The sequence below is a fragment of the Canis lupus genome, chromosome 19 (genome assembly GCF_011100685.1).
Source record: "Canis lupus familiaris isolate Mischka breed German Shepherd chromosome 19, alternate assembly UU_Cfam_GSD_1.0, whole genome shotgun sequence".
NCBI lineage: Eukaryota > Metazoa > Chordata > Mammalia > Carnivora > Canidae > Canis > Canis lupus.
In genome coordinates this window covers 13457948-13479845 of record NC_049240.1, presented here as the reverse complement: position 1 = coordinate 13479845, position 21898 = coordinate 13457948, and the positions used below count along the sequence as shown (strand labels likewise).

The 21898-nt window shown below is 36.8% G+C and overlaps 1 protein-coding gene and 1 pseudogene across 6 annotated transcripts in view; one reads left to right on the top strand and one right to left on the bottom strand.

Annotated features, from left to right (window-relative positions):
• Positions 1–21898, top strand: part of LOC102151797 (importin subunit alpha-8-like) — a 256796-nt gene that overhangs the window by 45828 nt on the left and 189070 nt on the right. The gene's annotated exons all lie outside the window — the stretch shown is intronic.
• On the bottom strand, positions 2683–3059 carry LOC100683347 (annotated as a pseudogene).

The window sequence follows — 21898 nt, the reverse complement described above, 5'->3', positions numbered from 1 at the left end:
AGTGGGAGAGGGAGGAGGGAGGAAGTAGTGGGAGAGGGAGGAGGGGGAAGTAGTGGGAGAGGGAGGAGGGAGAAGAATTCAAGCAGACTCCACACTGAGCACAAAGACCAACACAGGGCTCAATCTCATGCCCCTGAGCTGAAACCAAGAGTTGATACTTAACTGACTGAACCACTCAGGCACCCCTCATTTTCAGTTTCTTTCAACAGTGTCCTATAGTTTTCAGAGTATAGGTCTTTTACCTTGGTTACATGTATTCCTATGTATTTTATTCTTTATGGTACATTGTAAATGGGATTGTTTTCTTAATTTCTCTTACAGCTACTTCTTTATTAGTAAGTAGAAATGCACCAGATTTCTGTATATTAATTTTATATCCTGCAAATTTACTGAATTCATTTATCAATTCTAATAGTTTTTTTGTTGTTGTTGTTTTTTGGTGGAGTTTAGAGTTTTCTTTCTTTTTTTTTAAGATTTTATTTATTTATTATGAGAGACACAGAGAGGCATAGACATAGGCAGAGGGCGAAGCAGGCTCCCTACAAGAAGCCTGATGCAGGACTTGATCCCAGATCCTGGGATCATTCCCTGAACTGAAGGGAGATGCTCAGCCACTGAGCCATCCAGGGGTCCCTAGAGTTTTCTATATATAGCATCACATCATATAGTGATGTGACCGCAAATAGTGACCGTTTTATTTCTTCCTTACCCATTAAGATGCTTTTTATTTCTTTTTCTTGTCTGATTGCTATAGTTAACACTTCCAGTATTATGATGAATAAAAGTGGTGAAAGTAGACACATCATTGTCTTATTCCTTATCTAGAGGAAAAGCTCTCAGTTTTTCACCACTGAGTATGCTATTAGCTCTGGGTTTATTATATATTATGTTTATTAGGTTGAGATATGTTCCCTCAAAAACACACTCTTTTAAGAGTTTTACCATGAACAGATGCTTCATTTTGTCAATTTTTTTTGCATCTATCGAGATGTTCATATAGTTTTTATCCTTTCTCTTATAAATGTGATATATCACATTGATTGATTTGTAATATTGAACCACTCTTGCATCTCTGATTATGGTGAATGATTTTTTAAATGTGTTGTTGAATTTGGCTTGCTAATATTTAGCTAATATTTTGTTGAAGATTTTTTGAATCTATGTTCATGCTTTTTTGGTAATTGTCTGGCTTTGGTATTGGGAATGCTGGCCTCATAGAATGAGTGGAAATTTTGCTTCCTTTTCTGTTTTTTTGGAGCAGTTTGATAAAAACAGGAATCAACTTTTCTCAAAATGTTTGGTAGAACTCTTTTTTTTAAATGTTTGGTAGAATTCAGTCATCTGGTCCTGGACTTTTGTTTGTTGAGAGTTTTTTGATTACTGATTTGATTTCATTACTAGTAATCTGTGTTCAAATTTTCTGTTTCTTTCTGATTACGTTTGGGAGATTTGTATGTCCCTAGGAATTTATCCATTTCTTCTAGGTTGTCCAATTTGTTGGCATATAATTTTTCATAATGTTCTTTTATAATTCTTTTTGTTTCTGTGGTGCCATTTGTTATTCCCCCTCCTTCATTGTGATTTTATTTGAGTTCCCTCTCATTTTTTCTTAATGAGTCTGGCTATAGGTGCATCAATTTTGTTTATCCTTTCAAAGAGCCAGCTTCTGCTTTCATTGACCTATTCTGTTATTCTTTTAGTCTTTGTTTCATTTACTTCTGCTCTAATCATTATTAGTCCCTTCCTTACATTAGCTTTTGGCTTTGTTCTTCTTTTTCAAGTTCCTTTAGGTGTAAAGTTAGGTAGTTTGAGATTTTTCTTATTTGTTGAGATAGGCCTGTAGCACTATAAATTTCTCCTTAGAACTCCTTTTGCTGTGTCCCAAAGATTTTGGACCATTATGTTTTCATTTTCATTTGTCTCCATACATTTTTTACTCTTTGATTTCTTTCTTTTTTTTTTAAAGATTTTATTTATTTATTTGACAGAGAGGGAGCACAAACGGGGATCATCAGAGGGGCAGAGAAAAGCAGGCTCCCCACTGAGCAGGGAGCCCAACCTGGGGTCCAATCCCAGGCCCCTGGAGTATGACCTGAGCCAAAAGCAGATGCTTAACCTAGGCACCCTTCCTCTTTGACTTCTTGACTGATCCATGTTATTTAGCTTCTATGTATTCATATTCTTTCCAGATTTTTCCTTGTATTTGATATCTAGTTTTTTGCTGTTGTGGTTGGAAAACATACTTGATATGATTTATATCTTCTTGAATTTATTGAGACTTGTTTTGTCACCTAATATTGATCCACCCTGGAGAATGTTTTATATGCACTTGAGAAGGATGTGTATTCTGTTTTTATATGGAATGTTTGGTATATATGTTAAATTCATCTGTTCTAATATGTTGTTCAAAGTCACTGTTTCTTTATTGATTTTCTGTTTGAATGGTGTCTCTATTGATGTAAATGAAGTGTTAAAGTCCTCTACTATTAACATATTACTGTCGATTTCTCCCTTGGTGTCAGTTAGTATTTGCTTTATGTATTAAGGTGCTTCTCTTTTGGATGCACAGATATTGACAGTTGTTATATCCTTTTACTGGATTGATCCCTTTATCATTATATAGTGCTCTTTTTCTGTCTCTTGCTACAGTCTGCTTTATTTTTATTTTTTTATTTTTTCGAGTACCAGTCAACTTTTATTGGATATTAATTGTGAATTAAGCAATGGAAGGATTCAAGGATGCCAGGCAAAAGTCATGGTCAGGAATGCCAAATGTGCTTCCACACTGGGCCCTCTTCAGTGGTACTTGTGTAGCCGTTCATGTTTGAGGTCCTGTAAGAACGACAGTAGTTGAAAAGCACATAAGCAGCCAGCACCATAGAAATCCCAGCAATGCCCCCTTTCTTCACATTGATTTACTTGTAATACCCGTAGTAACCTCTTTGAAATGCTCCAGCAATGCCCTTAGGGGTGAAATCCTGCATCAGTATCCAGCCTGGCAGCTCTCCTAGTTTCACCTCCATGAGCTTCTTTTCCTTCACTGGTATGGGTGACACCATCTTGGAGTCTTGGGTGTCCGCTCTCTACAGTCTACTTTAAAGAATATTTTGTCTGATGTAAGTATTCTTACCCCAGCTTTTTTCTCACTTCCATTTGCATGGTATATGTTTTTCCATCCCTTCATTTTCAGTCTGTTTATCTCTTTAAGTCTGAAGTAAGTCTCCTGTGGGTAGCATATAGATGGGTCTTGTATTTTTATCCATTCAGTCACCCTTTGTCTTTTGATTGGAGCATTTAGTCCATTTATATTTAAAGTAATTATTCATAGGTATGTATTTATTGCCATTTTGTTTTTTTCCAGTTGTTTTTTAGTTCTCACCTATTCCTTTCTTCTTCTCTTGTTCTCTTCCCTTGTGGTTTGATGGTTTTCCTTAGTGTTGTACTTGTGAAATTTCTCTGTAGTTTTTATATAACTCTTATAGGTGTTTAATTTGTGGTTACCATTGGGTTCATATATAACATCTTATGTGTATAACAGTCTTTATTAATTTGATGGTCACTTAAGTTTGAACACATTCTAACAGCACTAAATTTTTATTTCTTTACTTTTTTATGTATATGATGTCACATTTTACATCTTTCTGTTTTATGTATCTCTTGTCTAATTTTTATAGAAATAATTAATTTTACTACTTTTGTGTTTTTACTTCCCTTATGGCTTTATAAGTGATTAATCTACTACCTTTACCATGTTTGCTTTTACTTGTGAAATTTTTTCTTTCATAATTTTCTTACTTGTAGTCATGGCCTTTTCTTTCCACTTAAGGAATTTCCTTTTACATTTCTTGTAAGATGGATTAGGTGGTGTTGAACTACTTTAACCTTTGTCTGAGAAACTCTTTCCTTCTGTTCTGAATGATAATAACCTTTCTGTGTAGAGTGTTCTTGGTTGTAGATTTTTCTTTTCAGCACTTTGAATATATCATGCCACTGTCTTTCAGCCTACAGAGTTTCTGCTAAAAAGGCAGCTGATAGCCTTGTAGTGTTTCTCTCATTTGAAACTGTTTTCTTTTGCTGCTATTAAAATTCTCTTTATCACTACATTTTTCAACTTTTTAAAAAAGATTTATTCATTTATTTGAGAGAGAGAGGGTAAGAGAGGGAAAGCATGCATGCATGAGAGGAAGAGAGGGAAAGGGAGAGAATTTTCAGCAGACTCCTTGCTAGGCATGGAGCCCAACAGAGGGCTTGATTTCATGACCCTGAGATCATGACCTGAGTCAAAATCAAGAGTTGAATGCCTAACTGACTGAGCTACCCAAGCGCCCCTACATTTTTCCTTTTTTTTTTTTTTTTGTTTTTTACATTTTTCCATTTTAATTATTATGTGTCTTGGTATGGACCTCCTTGGGCTGTCTGTGCTTCCAGGACCTGGATGTTTGTTTCTTTGCCCATATCAGGAAATTTTTCAGTTATTGTTTGTTTAAATGAACATTTCTACTGCTTTCATTCTCTTCTCGTTCTGGAATCTACAATGCAATTGTTATTACACTTGACAATGTTGCTGAGTTCCCTTAACTTCTACTCATGTTTTATTATTCTTTTTTTCTTTCTGCAGCTCAGCTTGGTTGCTTTCTCTTACTCTGTCTTCCAGAGTATAGATCACTGATCCATTCTTCTGCATCCTCTAATCTGCTATTGATCCTCTATAGTATATTTTTAATTTCAGTTACTGAATTCCTCACCTCTGACTGGTTCTTTTTTATATTTTCTCCCTTTGTTGAAGTTCCTACTAAATCCATCCATTGTTATCTGAAGTCCATTGAGTAGTTTTATGACCTTTACTTTGAATTCTTTATCAGAAATATTGCTCATTTTTATTTCATTTAGCTCTTTTACTGTGATTTTGTTGTTTCATTTGGGATATATTCCTCCATCTTCTCATCTTATCTACCTCTGTTTTCATTCTATGTATTAGGTATATCAGTTTTATCTCCTGGTCTTGAAAGTAGTGGCCTTGTGTAGAAGAAGTACTGTGGTGCCTTGTAGTGCAATCTCTCCTAGTTTCTAGAATTGGGATCTTCAGGGGTGTCTCCTGCGTGGGATGCATGCATCCTACTTTTGTAGCTAAGCAGCAGTTGCTTTCAGCCAAGCTGGTTACGTTGACCCACCTTGCTTGTTGTGGATACATGGGCAGGATTTGGTCCATATCTTTTTTGAGATGCCTGTCTAAGGCTGCCATAAGCTCATGGTGGATGGAGCCAGCAGTCAGCCTACATGTTTGTAGTTAGGCTCTCACTACTGCAGGCACATTGAAGAGCAGAGCTTTCTTTTTATGCAGTGGCTAACTAAGAGGCTCTCATTGGTGCACTGTCCTGGCAGTCAGCCTAGGTGTTTGGATTTAGCTTCTCCATCATGGTTGTAGGCACACTAAACTAGGGCTTGCTCCCTGAACAGCCAGCCAGGCTGCTAGAACTGCGGGATTGCAGGAGTCACTTTGGAGCGGGCTGGTCCCTACTGGGGCTGCTTGCTGGGTGTGGTGGGGCAGGAGCTGCTTTGGAGGGATGTTTACAGAGGTGGGTTGGTTGGATGGAGTGGGTCTTCAGGGGACATGAGGGTTGGACACCTGGTGCTAGCCAGGTAAATTGAGAGTGTTAGTGTTGGCTACTGCAAGTGTTGGCTATCTGGGCTGGGGATGGGGTAAGGGGGGCGGGTAGAAATTCTGTCTACCAGCACTTTTTTCCTGGAGAAATCTCCTGCCGATCCCTGCGCCTCTAGCACATCCTCTAAGATTAGTCACTAAATCTTTAGTTATATACCAAGCACTTTTCAAACTGTTACTTTTGTACTATGTCCTGGGCTAAGGTATTTTTTATTCAGGCTCTTTAAGGGAAGCAACTCAGTTTCCTATTGCCCTCCGACTCTCTTGGTGTTAAGCCCATTGAATTTTAAAGCCACAAATTATGGGGACTTGTCTTTCTTTCAAGTATAGGTCCCCAGGGACTAAGGTGCCTGGTATGAGGTCTGCCTCTTGCTTCTCCATGCTTGTGGTGTCCCTCCTGTTTGTGGCTATTCCTGCTAGGGGTTTAGTTCAGAATCATGTCTTTGCCTCTCCTATCCTTATTGATATGACCTTCTCTGTACAATTAAGTGTGGAAAATCTGTTTTGCCAGTCTTCAGCTTATTTTCAGAGTTAGTCGTATAGATGTAGCTGTTATCTTGGGTGTCCTTGGAAGAGGTGAGCTCAGGATCCTCCTAGTCTGGCCATCTTCACTGACTCCCTGATAAATGTAATTTTTTATATTCTATTTTTGGGAGATAGAATTCACAATGTAGAAAACTCTAAAATTATAAGGATAATTTGGGGACAGCTATAAGTGACATATTTCCAATATAGATTTATGTGGTGAGGGGGAGGACCTGTTGACTTCATGTAAATCCCTGTATCTAGTTGCACCTAAGGCTACTCCTTGGGCCTTTTATTAGCAGATAAGTTTCTTACTTTAATTAAGTAGTTAACGTTATTTTTTTGTCAGCTCTCTTTAGTGTTCTTATTAGTACAGCTTTTTCCTCTTCTGACCCCAGCTCCACTATTGCATCATCCTCTTCATTGGCCACTTACTCTAGGCCTCCTTCCTTTCTATCCATTTTCTTCTCTGGAATCAGGTAATCTTTCATAAATATTAAGTCTGTTTATGTCACTCTTCTGATTAAAACGCTTAATGGCTTTTTATTGCTTTAGGATAATAACCATAGTCCTAGCACAGCATATGGATTTCTGTAATCTGGCTTGCTTACTCTTTTAGGTTTACTTTTTGCTGCTCTCTCTGCTCAAGTCTCAGTAGACTTCATTCTGTTCTCTAAACATATCATCTTCTCATTCTTATATGGGCTCTCAGAGAGGCTGTTTCTTGCCCCTGAAGAGCTCCTTCTACTTTCTCATTTCTTTTCCCTTATCCTTCTACTTACCTCCAACAAACTGCTCTTTATTTTTCATCTTTCTGCTAAGATGTTGCTTCATGAATGTTATTAGAATGGGAGCTTCTTGGTACCCAAGAATTTGTCTATTTCACTCAGTGTTATATCCCTTTTGCCTAGAGCAGTGAATGTTGAGTGAGTGAATGAGGGAGGAAGACCTTCAACTTCTCAGTCTAGGTGAGGTTTCTTATTATTTATGCCCATATCTTTATTTCAATAGTATCCCCGACACTTGTAAGTATTTAAATCTGTGTTCACATCAGCGAAGGATACTATGAATAGAGTGAAAAGACAACTCATGGAATGGGGGAAAAATTTGCAAATCATAAATATGGTAAGGGATTAATATCCTACAACTCAATAACAACAAAAGAAACAACCCGATTTGAAAATAGGCAAAGGACTTGAATAGACATTTCTCCAAAGTAGATATACAGATGGCCAGTGAGCACATGAAAAAATGCTCAACAACACTAACCATTATGGAAATGCAAATCAAAACCATAATAAGATACTACTTCATACCCACTAGGGTGACTCTTATTAAAAAAAAAAAAACAACCAGAAAATAAGAAGTGTTGGTGAGGATGTAGAGAAATTGGAACTCTGTGTAATACTGTTGAGAATGTAAAATTGTGCAGCTTCTGTGAAAAATGATATAGTCATTTCTCTAAAAATTAAAAATAAACTTACCATCTAATCCAACAATTCCACTTCTGGGTATATACTCAAAAGAATTGAAAGCAGCACCTCAAACAGATTTATATACCACTGTTCACTGCAGCATTATTTGCAATAGCCAAAATAGCTCAAATGTCCATTGACAGATGAATGGATAAATAAAATGTGCTATATACATATAATGGAATATTATTCAGCCTTAAAAAGTAAGAAAATTCTGACACATGTTAAAATATGGATGAACGTTGAAGACTAAGTGAAATAAGCCATGCACAAAAGGACAAACATTGTAAGATTCTATTTAAATGAAGTACCTAGAGTAGTTAAATTAGCAGAGACAGAAAACAGAATTGTGATTGCCAGGCCTGGTGGGAGAAGGAAAGGGGAGTTATTATTTAATGGTGCAGAGTTTCAGTTTGGAAAGATGAAAAAATTCTGGAAATGGATGGTGGTAATGAATACACAACAATGTGAATATAATTAAATGTTATGGGAACTGAACTGTAAACCCTAAGATGGTTAAAATGGCAAATTTTGTATTTTGTATATTTTACCTCAATAAAAGCTTGCCAGAAAAAAAATCTGTATTCCCTGCTATATGTAAGCTCAGTAGGGACAGGGATTTTGTCTGTCTTGTTCACTTCTGTATTCCCAGCATCTAGCACAGTTCCTGGAGCATAGCAGGATCATTTGTTGGGACTGAATGATGTGCATATGGGGAGTACTGCAGTAGAGAAGAAACCAAGTCATTTGGAATCAGGTTTCCATTCAGGAACTATGGGCCAAAAGTCAATGTATCATTTTATGGTGTAGGTCCTGACCTTGCTCCTTACAAATTGCCTAAACCAAGTCATAATCTCTTAGGGTCTTAGTTTTCATGTCTCTAAAATTTGGTAGGTAGTTCTTGATCTGCTACTCATTGCAGTTCTTGGGAGAATCAACTGATGCACTCTGTAGGGATTTTTCCAGTGTAAGGAGTTACTCAGTTACCTTTTGTGTGTATCCTGGGCTTTTACCTGAGGTGACATCTTTGCTGCCCATGCCAGGAGAGACTTAAACTCACCTCCATCATTGTGCTTCTCCTCCATTGTCAGATGTATCCTGATGTATCTTATCTGCTGCCATTCTTGGAAGCATTGGAACTGCATTGTGCTTTAAATGGGTGGACTATAAAGCCTTTGTTAAATTGCTGGTATATCCTTAATGTCTGTACATATATCAGATTGTAAGCCCCCAGAGGAGCAGAGCCAAGTTGTTAACTCACATTCACGGTTCTAAATTCAGTGCAGTGAGCAGATCGGGTTTATTCTCATGATGATGATGAAGAGGAGTTGGAAGATTTTTCTTCCATTATATCGAATGAAACTACTGAATTTTATAGGCTCTCTCAGAATTTTCTGGATGGTCTCCTCTTTTTCATTTGAATACCTTAATCCCCTGGAGTGAAATGCAGGTTAGAGAGGTAAATGGTCTGAAAACAAATATACTGTAATACATTCACTTTGGCTACAAAAATAAAACAACCCAAACCTAGTTTTTCTTGCAGTTTTTAAATCCAGATGGTAGTAAAATTTGACATTTCAATTCTGTTTGTGAAATTCATTTTGTTTTTAAATTGGGAAGAACCATAGAGCTAAAAATTGTCTGAAATACTAGGAAGGCCTGGTGAGACCTCTTTGGGAGTGTTATTAATAAGGACTTGGTATTTTAAAGTGAGTTTGGAGGCACTATAGATAGACTGCAAGTAACTGTGATGGATATGAATACTGAGAAGTAGCGTGCTATCCCACACCTAATATGAAAAAGGTGGAGAATTGGTCTGGACAATGAAAAGAAAAGGAAATCTGGACAAGAGGCTGTTTTGGTAGCCAAATTTAGTTAAATTTTTAATAGTTCTCATTTCTGTTCATAGTTCTCATTCCAAAAGGTCAGCTATTGTTCTTAATAAGTCTATCTTTAGAAAGTTTTGAAATTAAGGTTATGTGAATAAGGTTATTTTAATAAATATATGTAATGTAAGGATCCAATTTAATTAACTAAGCTCAAGATTTAGGGGTCCAATGTGTTCAGAACCAGGTGAAGGCTCTCTTACAAAATACTTTATTGGCAAGGCTTATTTCTCCGTGGATCTGTTCTATATATATTCTTGGAAGAAATCATAGAAACAAATCAGCATCTGTATGTTAGAAGCAGTGTATCAATTAATTTTCATTTGATTAAAAGTAAAGAAAGCTCAATCTAAATGGATTGAATCAAAAGGGGAGTTTCATAATTGACTTTTATAACTATCAAGTCCAGTGGGGAGACTGGCTTAACTGTTGCATGACACAGGTGCTCAAGAAAAATCTCTTGGGCTGGGTCTCACTTCATCTCTTGCTTCTACGTGTCAGCCTTATTCTTAGAATCTCCCCTTATGGTTGGAAGAAGGATTGGATTTTCTGATTAACTTAATCCAGACATGGTTCATACCTGATTTAAGAGTGGGGCCAAGCCATTCAAACCATATGGCCTGAAGTTGGGTAGGCAGTTCTTTTAAAGAGGTTCATGATGAATACAGGAACTAAAATGATAGATATTAGCTATAAGTAATATTTAATTAAAGTACTTGATTTTCAGTAGAATATTTATTAATATTGAATATATTTGTGTGCTAGAACATACCAAGATGAATAAGAAAGGTCTTCTTCAGATTTTTATGGGAAACCTGGGATACCATCTAATTCTTTTTTTTTTTTTTTTTAAGATTCTATTTTTTATTTTGGCAGTGGGAGAAGGGGTAGAGGGAGAGTGAATCCCATGCTGACTCCCAGTATGCAGAGCCAGGTGCAGGGCTTGATCTTGTGACCCTGAGATCATGACCTGAGTCAAAAACAAGAGTTGGATGCTCAACCAACTGAGCCACCCAAGCACCCCTAGGACACCATCTAATTCTTAAAGTTGATGCTAGTATGACAGTTTTATGTTTCCTGGTTCTCATGTATTTAATTATGAGCATATGAGTACCTGACCACTTTGATCTATTGTACAAAGGTATACTAATGAGCTATTTTCTCCTTACCTTTCTCCAGGGAAACACACATTATCTGGAGATGGAGAGAACAAATTTCTACAAATTCTCCCTTCCCTTTACTAACTACATTCTATGTATAGACTGAAAGGAGAAAGAGTTATTTCTGGCACTGGGCTGAAGGAGATTCCTCTATGTGTGTATTGCTGCTACTGTATATATAAACTATATATTTGTGTGTGCAGTTATAGTTATACTTTCCTCCACTGGCTCTAGTTCATTTAGTTTCTCTCTAATGATTTCTTTTCTGTTTCCTTCCATGTTTCTTCTCTTGCCTCCAAAATTGCATAATACATATATGTGTGTGTCTATGTATGTATGTGTTTGTGTGCATGTGTGTATCCACAATTGTTATTAAAAATATTTAACAGATGATATGACATATTCATCTACCAATTAGAATGGATACCAGCAATGAACAACCAGTACAACTGTAGAGAGACATAAAGGGATATCTGTGAAGACACAGAAACAGTGTCTTAGATGAGGAAGCAGAGATTCAAATGTACAAAAAATAGGGTATGGGAGCCAGTCAAGACAGAGGAGCAGAACTAGGTCATGAGTGAGAGAGCAACTGAAGTGGAGAGAGTACTTAGTATCCAAGTTCTGTGGCTTCCCATTCTCCTAAGGGCTGAGCGCTGTCTGTATTATGGTTCCTCTGAGATTCCCATTTCCCTTATCGCTTAATTGATTCTCGCACTAAAAACACCCCTTCCCTTTAAAAACACCTTGTGGGACTCTTAGTAGAAACTAAAGCTAGCTAACTAAAATAAATGGGATCATACTATATATAGCATTTTGTAACTTGCTACAATAACTTTGTTATTCTCTTATCAGTAACAGATATCTGCTATGTTAATAGACAACAGAACTATATCATCACTTCTCTGGCAAATATTTGTGTTAGACGCCTCTAGCTCTCATATCTCATATCCTCTCAGCCCCAATTTTACTCCAGCTATTGCACATGTGTTACCTTACAAGTACCTGCTTTAGTTGCACCGTATATTTCTGTTTCTGCCTGGGACTTTTCACACCTCATGCGGGAAACCCGTGGGGGCCTGTTTAGAAACTTGAGCATGGGCGACTTGGCAGAATGAGGTTGTAAATCCTTATGGGTAAACCTTTACCAGTGGAGGTCGAGAGCCAATGGACAAATGTTCCCCAAATCAATTGTGTAGGCTTACACTTTAGAGGGGCACATTCTGTGTGGTTCCTTTGAGGTCTCCAGTCAGATCAAACTCCAGTTTCCCATAGTTTCTGGTTTGATAATATACCTTTAATTGGATTTTCCTTCTTCCTTGTGCCATTCCTCTTGGTCCTGCATTACTATTCCCTGCATTCACCTCTCAAAATAAATTACCTGAGTGCAGTCCTTTGGCTTCTTCTTTCTGGCAAGAATCCAGTCTAAGACAGTTTTACATTGCCTGGTTGTATCTTTATTTAATAATTATTTATTTATTAATGGACACTTATTTCCTTTTTTCATGGTTATAAACAGTATCATGATGAGCATTCTTATAAATATATGTGTACTTAATACTTATTTCCTTAGGAAAAAATTAATGCAAATTTAAATTGCTGAGTCTATTACTGATCAATAGACATACACATTTTAAAAGCTTTTGATACACTCTGGAGCAAAAACATTTGTATTTAACAGTTTCAAACAGTGTTTGTCAGAGAAAATCAGCGATTAACCCGGTGACATAATCTATCTATAAAAATTCACGTAAATGACTGATTATATCCTGAAGGCTGGCTGCCTTCCATAAAGATCAGCCAACAGCGGAGTTGTAACCAAGGTAGAGAGACTTGCTTCACTTGGTCCAAATCAAACTTTGTGCTGACTTTCTTTGGGCTTAGCTATGTCTACCGCACTTTAGGTCTTTTTATTACTATGAAAAAAGACGTGATGAGAGATTAAAAGATGAAAATTTAATTGAGAGTCTCACTTTTAGTTATTGTAGTGTGATTATGCTAATAATATTGCCATTCAAGAAAGTTTTCAAATACACAAAGACCTTTAATTTAATCTCTAGTGCTTAGCTTTTAAGTTTACTATAAGATTTTTTTTTTTTGAAAGAAAAAAAGGTACCAACCATTTGATATGTCTATCATTATCACTGAAAAAACTTGCAAGTAGCCCCTAGGTCTCTCTTTCTCAAAGATGTTGTCAGAATTGACCCAAGTAAGAAAGGGAAACCCTTGTACATTGTGTACATTGTGGTAGGAATGCAGGCTGGTGCAGCCACTCTGGAAAACAGTATGAAGTTTCCTCAAAAAGTTGAAAATAGAGCCACCCTACAACCCAACAATTACACTACTGAGGATCCACCCCAAAGATGCAAATTTAGTGATATGAAGGGGCATCCACACTCCAATGTTTATAGTAGCAATGTCCACAATAGTCAAATTATGGAAAGAATCCAGAGTCCATTGACAGATGAATGGATAAAGAATGTGTGGTATATATATATATATACACAGTGGAATGCTACTCGGTCATCAAAAAAATGAAATCTTGCCTTTTTTTTTAATTTAAGATTTTATTTATTCATGAGAGACAGAGAGAGGCAGAGACATAGGCAGAGGGAGATGCAGGCTCCCTGCTAGGAGCCTGATGTGGGACTCATCCTAATGACTCCAGGATAATGCCCTGAGCTGAAGGCAGACGCTCAACTCCTGAGCCACCCAAGTGTCCCAAATCTTGCCATTTGTAACGATGTGGATGGAACTAATAGGTATTATTTATCTAAGTGAGATAAGTCAATCAGAAAAAGACAATTATCATATGATCTCACTCATGTGTGGGATTTAAGAAACAAAACAGAGGATCATAGGTGAAGAGAGGAAAAAATAAAACAAGATGAAATCAGAGAGGGAGACAAACCATAAGAGACTCTTAATCATAGGAAACAAACTGAGGTTTGCTGGAGGGCTGGGGGTGAGGGGATTGAGTAATTGGGTGATGGGCATTAAAGAGGGCATGTGATGTAATGAGCACTGGGTATAAGACTGATGAATCACTGACCTCTACCTCTGAAACTAATACACTATGTGGTAATTGAGTTTAAATAAAAATTTTTTAAATGTCAAAAAAAAAAAAAAAAGAATTGACCCAAGTAAACCTCCTAAATTCTAAGTCCTTAGTGAAGGTGTCTCTCACCTTCTGCATTACTTCAATAAAAATAAAGTGGAAGTTATCAAGTAAACAATGAAATTATATAATAAGTTTTGATAACATATTATAGTAAATGCATACTTAAAAAATACATGCACACTTATGATTGTATTACCTTGATTGCTTACATACACTTGAGAAATATTTATATTTTATAGTGTACAGGTTGATAATTGATGGTGATTGTGGGTTCCACAAAGGGGTGCTTGGTGGATGCTTAGTTAGAAGTATACTATTTCCACAGAAAAGAAAATCCTCCTGACGTTGTTTTGACTTACCACACTTTTCCACTGTCTTGACCTGCAGTAAAAATGTTAGGCATTAGCTTCTTAGTCAAGAGTGTTAATATTTATAATAACATTGTTCTATGGGGAAATTAAAGTCTATATACTTTACATTTATTTAAAATAGCTTTTCTAAGAACCTAGCCCATATAAATGAAAGAATTGCTTGTCTTACAAATCTTTTCTTCCTTTGTGTAAACTTATAAGATATAGGGTAAAAAAAACAAAACAAAACGAAAAACCAACCTTGATGCAGCTTCAGATTGCTGCTGAATTAGTATTCCTGTTGATTAAGCTTGGATAGAGAAATAGAACCAGAACTCGGAGACTGGGAAATGGCAGTCAGGAGTTTGAGGTAGACTATGTGGAGCCATCTGAAGCTTTTGAGAATTGAACAAACCGGAATAAGTCAGGATTTTTAAGACCATTATCTGGTCATGGTGTACATTTTAGATTGAAAGAAGATTGAGAATATGAAAACTGGTTTAGGCCCAAGACAACAAAAGCCTGGGCTAATGTACTAGTTCTAGAAGCAAATGTAAAGGGGGAAAAGAGATAAAAGAGACACTGGATAGGACACAGGATGCTGGATAATAGAGGGTTTGGAAAAGAAATTTTCAGAAAGACTGTGATTTTGTGTTTGAGTGACTAAGGGCAGATACTTTGGCTTTTTACCACTGGATATTTAATGTCTAAATCAGTGCTGAGTACAGAGTAGGTGCTCAGTAAATATTTGATGAAGGAATGAAGGGCATTTATATCACCAAAACTGAGATGAAATTTCCCATGTGACTTTCTGAAATTAATTCCTCACTTGGTATTTACGAATCAGCTACCTGAGACTCAGTGCAAAATTTACCAACACGTGGTATGGGTTTTTTCTCTCACCAGCAGACTTCATTTGGCAGATTTGTTTTGTAGCATGTATATCATGTTAGCCCTTCATTTTTCTCTAAGGATGAATTTTAGTCTCCCTAAAGGGTGATACTTATGACTCTTCCTTTATCTTGGGAGCAATAAAATAATCTGGTAGACCTGGCTCTCTGTTTACTTCCTCTATGAAGTCATGAGGAGAAAGATGTTGCATTAGTATTTGCTTGATTTGCATGTGTATGGGAACTGGAAGGAAAAAGATTGATTTGAATGGAGGAAGCCTAGGGGGCCAGAGTTTATATCCATGAAATTCCTGATTAAACAGCAATTATGGAATGCAAGGATGATCTAAAAGGTTCAAGTACCTGTCCTCAAGAAACTTAAGTAGAGGAGACCAAAATAATACGGTTGAAAGAGTCTAAACAGGAAATGAAGAAAACTCACATGACATTGGGCAAGTAGCAACTTTCCTTGGTCTTATTTTCTTCAAATGTTAAACAAGAGAGTCGTGGGTTAGGTAATCCTCCAAGATTCTTTCAAGCCCTAATGTCTGTCATTCTTTTTCTGACCTTAAATGCGTTGATGAAAATATCATCTATTCTTCACCATGACATCTGTTCAGCTTCCTTCTGAATACTTACCCAGTGTTCCAGCACTTGTTTTAAGCCCTTACCAAACATTTGACTGTGTTCCATAGCTTGTTATCATAGCAGCAACTCCTCCTCATTTTGTTAAGACTTAATAACTTAGTCTATTTAAGTCAGTTGACACAGCTGTTGTGTTTGGAACAGCTAGTTTGGTAAGGTTGTAAAAGGTACCCAGAAATTTATTAGAAGCTGCCTGAGACACAAATCACCCTGTCTGCCCTTAGCTAGTGTCTGTAACCCACATATTTACACTCCCACTATATTTTCCCCTGAGCCACAATATTTCACTTAGTACTTTATGTCTGTGGTTGGCCTTTTTGACTATAGTCCATCCCTGGGAACCATCTTTCTTAGCTAATGTCACATGGACACATAGCCCTCTCATAAACATTAAAGAATAAGCAGGTGTCTTGTTACGTGGTATTTCTTACTTACTGTTAGAGAAGGTCTGAGCTCTCTCTCATATGCTGATTAAACAGATTTATTATCAGATCAGATCATTGCCTGTTCTGTTTTTAAAAGGTTATACATCATTTTTCCTCTTTCAGAAAATTCCTAAATAAATAGGAGTGTTAACCTCAGATTCCTATGTATTTATTAAATTTGGTGGAGCTTAACAAGGATGGCATAGCTTTAAGCTGACAATGTAGCACTGGTTATAAATTATAGATGAAGATTGAACAGAGATACAGGGCTTCAGTAGAACTTTTAACCTATGCTTATAAATGTGATGGTATTGGCTCTCTTATAAAAGACATTTTCTTATGAGAATACAATAGAGAGGTGCCAATTATCCAAAGGGTACTTTTTTGCTGCTGTTGTTTGCAGTGCTTGAATCACTGACTGGAATTAGTAACTATCTTATCTTAGAGATTCATGGAGTTCCAGTGGAGACTCTGTTATTAATGAACCCTTCATTCAAGTTAGAGACTAAACAAGACTTTCAATTTCAGATCTTGTTTCTTAAGGAAACTTGTGTACCCCTTGATATATTTCACATCAGGAAGTGGAAATTGGAGAATGTATATATTCCCACACATGGCATGAGCTTTTAAAATATATAGACAAAAATAAATCTTATTAAGATTGGATTCCTTAGGGGCACCTGGATGGCTTGGTCAGTTATGTGTCTGCCTTTAGCTCAGGTCATGATCTCCAGGTTCTGGGATCAAGCCTTGCGTTAGGCTTCCTGCTCAGCAGAGAGTCTGCTTTTCAATCTCAATCTCTCTCTCTCTCTCTGCCCCTCCCCACTGCTCATTCTCACTCTCTCTCTCTCTCTCTCAAACAAATAAATAAAATCTTAAAAAAAAAAAAAAAAGACTGGATACCTTAGAGTAGCCTGCTTGGGTAACTCTATAGTCAAATAGGACCCACTCAGACCAAATGTCTGTGATTGGAGTAGAATTTACTACTCTCTAGTTCCATTCAAATTCACATGGTGCTGAGGGTTCCCTTTTGATAATCTGCTTTTCTGGGTGTCATAAACTTATTAGTTTATTGGGATGTCCTCAAGAGGCAGTTCACAAGGAATTCAGCATGGTTTGGGCTTGAGTGGATAGCCATCCATTAGATGCTTCAAGGATGATGTATAAGCCTTTATCAATGGCAGATTCTCAGTCTATAGCTTTTCAGCTTGGTTTATATGTGGTTTGGATTAGAATTGTATTGCTGGTTGATGAGGATTGGCTCAGCCTCCATTTGATTATCTGGTATTAGTTACCATGTTGTTCTTTCAAGTCCATTTTTCTTATTTCCTCAAAAAGTCCATTTCCTTATTTCCTCCTTCAAGTCCTTATTTCTTATTTACTCCTACCAGTATTTTCCTCTCAATCCCAGCCCAAGGGATCCTGGGAGAGAGACAGACAGACAGACAGACATTGAGAGAGAGAGAGAGAGAGAAGATTAACCTGGAATTGGAGAGAGGATTGTTTTTTGCTCTTTTCTTTCCAGTTTATTATTAGGACATGAAGTCTGTACCTTGCTCTTCATTCTTGCTATAAATTTTCTGTAAGTATAGGGTCCAAGAAGTGCAGAAAACTTAAAAAAGCCATAAAGTTTAATATTCTGAGATGCTATTTTACTACATACTTCAATATTACAATGCCTGAAAGGATTCCTTAACTTGAGGTTTTATTAAGATATCAAAAATAATTGTTGGAGCAACTAAACCTAGATTGTCAAAAGAATTTTGTAGAGGCTTTTCAGGGTTTCTAGCATCCCTAACAAGCTGGTAAGAACACAACTTGTTTGGCTTAAAGAAGAGTTTAGGTTAGGATCCTATTCCTGTTGTTCTGTATGGCTTTGGGAGATCTCATCTAGATTCTGAGTCCTTTATTACTGATTCCAGTCTTGTGCATTTGCTCAAAGTTTACTCTTAAGCACTGAGCCTTCATCAACTCATTTCTACAGGATGTTTTGCCTCTATCTGTAATATTCTACCAGAAGTGGCAATGGGTATGCAATACTACATTCCTCTTCTTTTTTTTCCACATTCCTCTTCTAATGAGATTGGTATCAGTGTCTATGTCCTCCTTAGCAGATGAATTCTTTTTGAAGGATCAGATCTTTGTGTCTCATTGTGTTGATGTGAGACAAGTTTTAGAGCTTTTTTTGGTGGCAGTCCATTTCTTCTTAGAGTCCCTCATATGGGCAGTGCCATAGATATTTTGAGTAACAGCTTTAAAAATCTGGACAAAAAAAAAAAGGTCCTTAAATATTCAATGTCCACTATATAATTGGATCTGGTCTTGGGTATTTAATTTTAAGAGGATGTTTTGAGGATTAAAAAAAAAGAAAAGGATGTGACTATTTTGCCAACATCTTTGAATGGAAGCAGCTTGCCATAGCTACCTCCTCTTATATTAATATTACACATCACCTAAGTGGCAGTGGTGAATATATTTTACCAGGTATGCTGAATTTCACCTAAAAGAAATGCTGGTAATCTTTTTACACATAAGTCAGAATATAACATATTCTTGTTTATATATGTTTTATATGTACATTGACTAACTTTTTACTACATCTGTTTCCTTAATTTGATCAATGTTCAGTGTTTACTTGAATAATGTTGATGGAGATAGTAAATAGGTTTTTAAAATTAACAGTATTTGAAGTTTTACGTAGAGAAAAGACTAGCCTACTTTAAAAAAAAGACTAAATAAAAATTGTGTCCAAGTGAAAAAAAAAGTCTCCTGGACAACAGTGGCTTGGCACATTAGTGTTTCCTCACTTCATTTCCACTTTTCCATTACATTTTCTCTGCCAAGTTGGGCTTCAGTTGGGGCTGAGAAGTTAGTTGTCTTGGCTCCTTCTTGATATCTACACTTTAGATGTTATTTCCTACAGATGAGGGTTAACTTTCTTCTACTCTTCTCCCTTGCATGTATCACATATTTGCCTATTTCCCATTTCTTCATCCTCTAATATAGATATATAGTTATTTTAGTAGCATCAATATCCAATAGTTACATGATTATGGTTATGTAAATTTTATTCCCATTTCTCTGAGCCATGATAACATTTACTTCTCTGCACAATTTTTATTTTCCTGGGAATTAATAGTGTTCATGTTTATAAATTTGAGTTTTTTCTTTTTAAAATATTTTTTCCTTTTTTAAATTTTATTTATTTATTTATTTTTTTGAGAGAGAGAGAGAGCATATGTGCGTGAGCAGGGCAGGGGTGGTGGGGAAGAGGGAGAGAATCTTAAGCAGGTTCCACACCCAGTGAGGAGCTGCACATCGGGCTTGATCTCATGACTCTGAGATCATGACCTGAACCAAAATAAAGAGTTGGACGCTTAACTGATTGAGCCACCCAGGTTCCCCTAAAGATATTTTAAAAGTAATCTCTACACTCAGTGGGGGATTCAGACTCACAACCCCAAGATCAAAAGGCACATGCTATACTGACTGATCCAGCCAGGTGCCCCTGTTGAGTTTTTTCTATGCTTATATCAGGAGTCAGCAAACTCTGGGTCATGGGCCAAATATAGCCTGCTACCTGTTTTTGTAAGTCAATTTTATTTGAAACATAGCCTTGCCTATTTGTTTACATATTGTTTATGTCTGCTATACCATACCCCACAACAGCAAAGTAAAGTAGTGTAACAGAGATTCTATGGCTTGAAAAGCCTAAAATATTTACTAACTGGCCCTTTACAGGAAAGTTTGCCTATGTTTGGTTTATATAATTCAATCTCAAACTGTGCAAATTTTCAAAATACTCAGAAACATTGGGTATTCAATTGACTTCATTTCTTGGGACAATCTTTTCTGGAGTTTTCTGACTTGGTGTTTGACCTCTCGATCTTGAGTGGTTACCCCTGGTTTGGTACACAGTTGTCAGTCTGGTGGCACCCTTTATCCTGAAACTGGGAATTCCCTTAGCTCTCTTCTGTGTCAGAATCATGTCTTATTTTTTCTCAAAATATTCTTTTTTTTAAAGATTATTTATGAGAGAGAGAGAGAGAGAGGCAGACATATTTTTTATTATTTATTTATTTATTTATTTATTTTATTTATTTATTTATGACAGTCACACACACACACACACAGAGAGAGAGAGAGAGAGAGAGAGAGAGAGAGAGAGATAGGCAGAGACACAGGCAGAGGGAGAAGCAGGCTCCATGCACCGGGAGCCCGACTTGGGATTCGATCCCGGGTCTCCAGGATCGCGCCCTGGGCCAAAGGCAGGTGCCAAACCGCTGCGCCACCCAGGGATCCCCCAGAGACATAGACAGAGAGAGAAGCAGGCTCTTGAAAGGAGCCCGATGCAGGACTCAATCCCAAATCCTGGAACACACCCTGAGCTGAAGGTAGATGCTCAATCACTGAGCCACCCAGACATCCCTTCTCAAAATATTCTTGTTACTCTTTCATTTTAATGGAACACACTCTCAGTTTTTGAGCCCTTATATGTCTGAAGATGCTTTTTATATTACCTTCATATTTGACTAATAGTTTGGCTGGGGGTAAAGTTCTAGGTTGGAGATCATTTTCTTCTGATTTGGAAGCCATTGTTCCTTTATCTTCTAGTTTCCAGTATTGTTGTTAAGGTGTCTAAAGCCATTCTTATTCCACGTTCTTTATACATGACTTAAAAAAGGAATCTCTTGGGACGCCTGGGTAGCTCAGTGATTAAGTATCTGCCTTCAGCTCAGAGCATGATCCCGGGATCCTGGGAGTTAAGACATTTAACTTAGGTATGTGTAAGCATCTTACATTACCAGAGTTGTAAATTTGGGGTTTATGTTATTTGACTTTGTAGTATTACTACTTTTCTTCATTTTAAAAAAAGATTTTATTTATTTATTCATGAGAGACACAGAGAGGCAGAGACACAGGCAAAGGGAGAAGCAAGCTCCCGGTGGTGAGCCCGATGTGAGACTTGATCCCAGGATCCCAGGATCACAACCCCAGCCAAAGGCAGGCGCTCAACCACTGAGCCACCTAAGTGTCCCCTTTTCTTTGTTTTTTAATTGAAGTATACTTAATATACAATGTTATATTAGTTTCAGATGTGCAACATAGTGATTTGACAATTCTATACATTACTCAGTGCTCACCAGGATAGCTGTAGATAATGTCTGTCACTATACAAAGTTATTACAATATTACTGAGTATATCCCTTAGGTTGTATTTTCCTTTTTCTGTTAATGTATTTTATTTTACTTTTGATTATTTTTTATTTGAATTCAATTAATTAACATATAATGTATTATTAATTTTGGAGATGGAGTTCAGTGATTCATCAGTCTTATATAATACCCAATGTGGGTTGCATCATGTGCCCTCCTAATGTCCATCACCCACTTGCCCCATCCTCCCATCCCCCTCCTTTCCAGCAACCCTCAGTTAGTTTCCTATGATTAAGAGTCTCTTATGGTTTGTCTCTCTCTCTGATTTAGTCTTGGTTTATTTTTTCCTCCTTTCTCCTATGATCCTGTTTTGTTTCTTAAATTCCACATATAAGTGAGATCATATGATAATTGTCTTTTTCTGATTAACTTCTTTCTCTTAGCATAATATCCTCTAGTTCCATCCATGTTGTTGCAAATAATCCATTGTGTGTGTGTGTGTGTATATATATATATATATATATAATCTATTTTATATATATATTATAATCCATCCATGTCGTTGCAAATAATCCATTGTATGTATATATATATATAATCTA